We start from the raw sequence: 2,138 nt of genomic DNA, 5'->3' as shown, positions 1-2,138 counted from the left end.
AAAATTTTTTTTTTTTTTTTTTTTTTTTTTTTTTAAAAGATGACCGGTAAGGGGATCTCAACCCTTGGCTTGGTGTTGTCAGCACCACACTCTCCCAAGTGAGCTAACTGGCCATCCCTGTATAGGATCCGAACCCATGGCCTTGGTGTTATCAGCATCACACTCTCCCGAGTGAGCCACGGGCTGGCCCTGGGTGCAAGATCTTTATTAGGTATCAGTATCTATGAAAAGAAGGGAGAAGCAGCAGAACTGGGCAGAGGTTAAACTGTGATGGCGGGCCGGCCTGTGGCTCACTCGGGAGAGTGCGGTGCTGTTAGCACCAGTGCTACAGGTTCGGATCCCATATAGGGATGGCCGGTTGCTCACTGGCTGAGCGTGGTGCTGACAACACCAAGTCAAGGGTTAAGATCCCCTTACCCGTCATCTTTTAAAAAAAAAAAAAAAACTGTGATGGCAGGTCTGACGAAGGCTCAGCCAACTTGGCAGAGATCTCTGGAGCAGATACTGTGCATCTGAATTGTCCCATGTTGGATGAAAATGACCCAGCCTCCACGATGCTTTGCTCAGTCACTGGACATAAGCTGCTCTGGGAAGGGAGTGACCATGGGCAGGGCAGCTCTCTGCCGCTCAGGTGGACCCTGAAGAAGCTATCAACTGGAGGTTTCTGCTGACCACACTTCCTGCAACTGGATAGTAAATCCTTCCTCCAAGAGGGATCTGGGTGGCACATCTTTGTATCTACCACAAGGCCCAAACTGGAAACAACACAAATCTCTATCAACTGAGGAAAAGTTTAACTCTGCTGTGTTCATGCAACATGTTCGTAATCCCCCAACATTTCCTTGTTTCCTTTTCTTCCCAACATTTCCTTGTGTCCACTGATGTGATTTCAGTCACTACAGGTTGGTCTGCTTTTTTTTAGAATTGTATTAATGGGGGCCAAGCCCGTGGCGCACTCAGGAGAGTGTGGCTCTGGGAGCGCAGCAGCGCTCCTGCCGAGGGTTCGGATCCTATATAGGGATGACCGGTGCGCTCACAGCGCTCACTGGCTGAGCGCGGTGCGGCCGGTCTCAAAAAGAACAACAACAAAAAAAAGAATTGTATTAATGGAATATTTCTGGCGTCTTTTACTCAGCATCATTACTTTGAGAGTCATCCATGTTGTTGCATGTAAAAGTAGTTCATTCCTCTTTATTGTTGATTAATATTTCATTATATTAATATATCATAATTTGTTTAGCCACTCTCCTGTTTATTTATTTATTTATTTTTTTATTTATTTTTTTAAAAGATGACCGGTAAGGGGATCTTAACCCTCGACTTGGTGTTGTCAGCAACACGCTCAGCCAGTGAGTGAACCGGCCTTCCCTATATGGGATCCGAACCCGTGGCCTTGGTGTTATCAGCACCGCACTCTACCGAGTGAGCCACAGGCCGGCCCCTTTTTTATTTATTTTTAAAATTTGTTTTATTCATTTATTTTTTAAACATCAGACATTTGTTTTCTGTCAATTCTGGAGGCCAGAAGTCTGAGATCAAGGTATCAGCAGGGTTGGTTCCTATGGCTGTCTTCTCCCTGTGTCTTCACATGGTCTTTTCTCTGTGTCTGTGTCCTCATCTCTTCTTCTCAGTCCTCTTCTCATCTTCATATTCACTTGCTCTTTGACATTGTTCAGTCTCATGGCTAAACTCCATCAGTTTTGCAGGATGGCTATGTATTGAAGGCATGTTTTGAAGCACGTATCCTCCAGACAGTTTCTGAGGCTGGGAAGTCCAAAGTTCATCTGATGGTGGCAACAGTGACCTGGGGGTTTCCCACCATTGCGAGATGGTGGATGCAGAGGGAGCAGAGAGAGCAAGCACCACTCACCTGTTGATGAATGTTTGGGTTATTTCCAGTTTGGGGCCATTATAAATAAAGCTACTATGAACATTGTGTACAAGTCTTTGTGCAGACATATACTTTCATTTCTCTTTGGTAAATACTTAGGAATGGAATGGCTGGATCATATGATAGGTGTATATTTATGTTTTCAAGAAATGATCAAACTGTTTTCCAAAGTGGTTGTTCCATCGTGCGTTCCATCATACGAGAGAGCATCCTCCCCCCACCACCTCCTCCTTGCCATCATTTGATT

At 45.1% G+C, this 2,138-nt stretch overlaps 1 long non-coding RNA gene across 1 annotated transcript in view; it reads left to right on the top strand.

Annotated features, from left to right (window-relative positions):
* LOC103591165 overlaps nucleotides 1-1,936 on the top strand; it is a 15,167-nt gene extending 13,231 nt beyond the window's left edge. Inside the window, exon 3 of the long non-coding RNA XR_550546.1 lies at nucleotides 1,699-1,936. This is a non-coding gene — a long non-coding RNA (uncharacterized LOC103591165). The remainder of the gene's footprint in view (nucleotides 1-1,698) is intronic.
* The last annotated feature ends 202 nt before the right edge of the window (nucleotides 1,937-2,138 follow it).

This window comes from Galeopterus variegatus, unplaced genomic scaffold (assembly GCF_000696425.1).
Source record: "Galeopterus variegatus unplaced genomic scaffold, G_variegatus-3.0.2 Scaffold935, whole genome shotgun sequence".
In the NCBI taxonomy this organism is placed as follows: Eukaryota; Metazoa; Chordata; class Mammalia; order Dermoptera; family Cynocephalidae; genus Galeopterus; species Galeopterus variegatus.
This window is presented reverse-complemented; position numbering and strand designations above follow the sequence as displayed.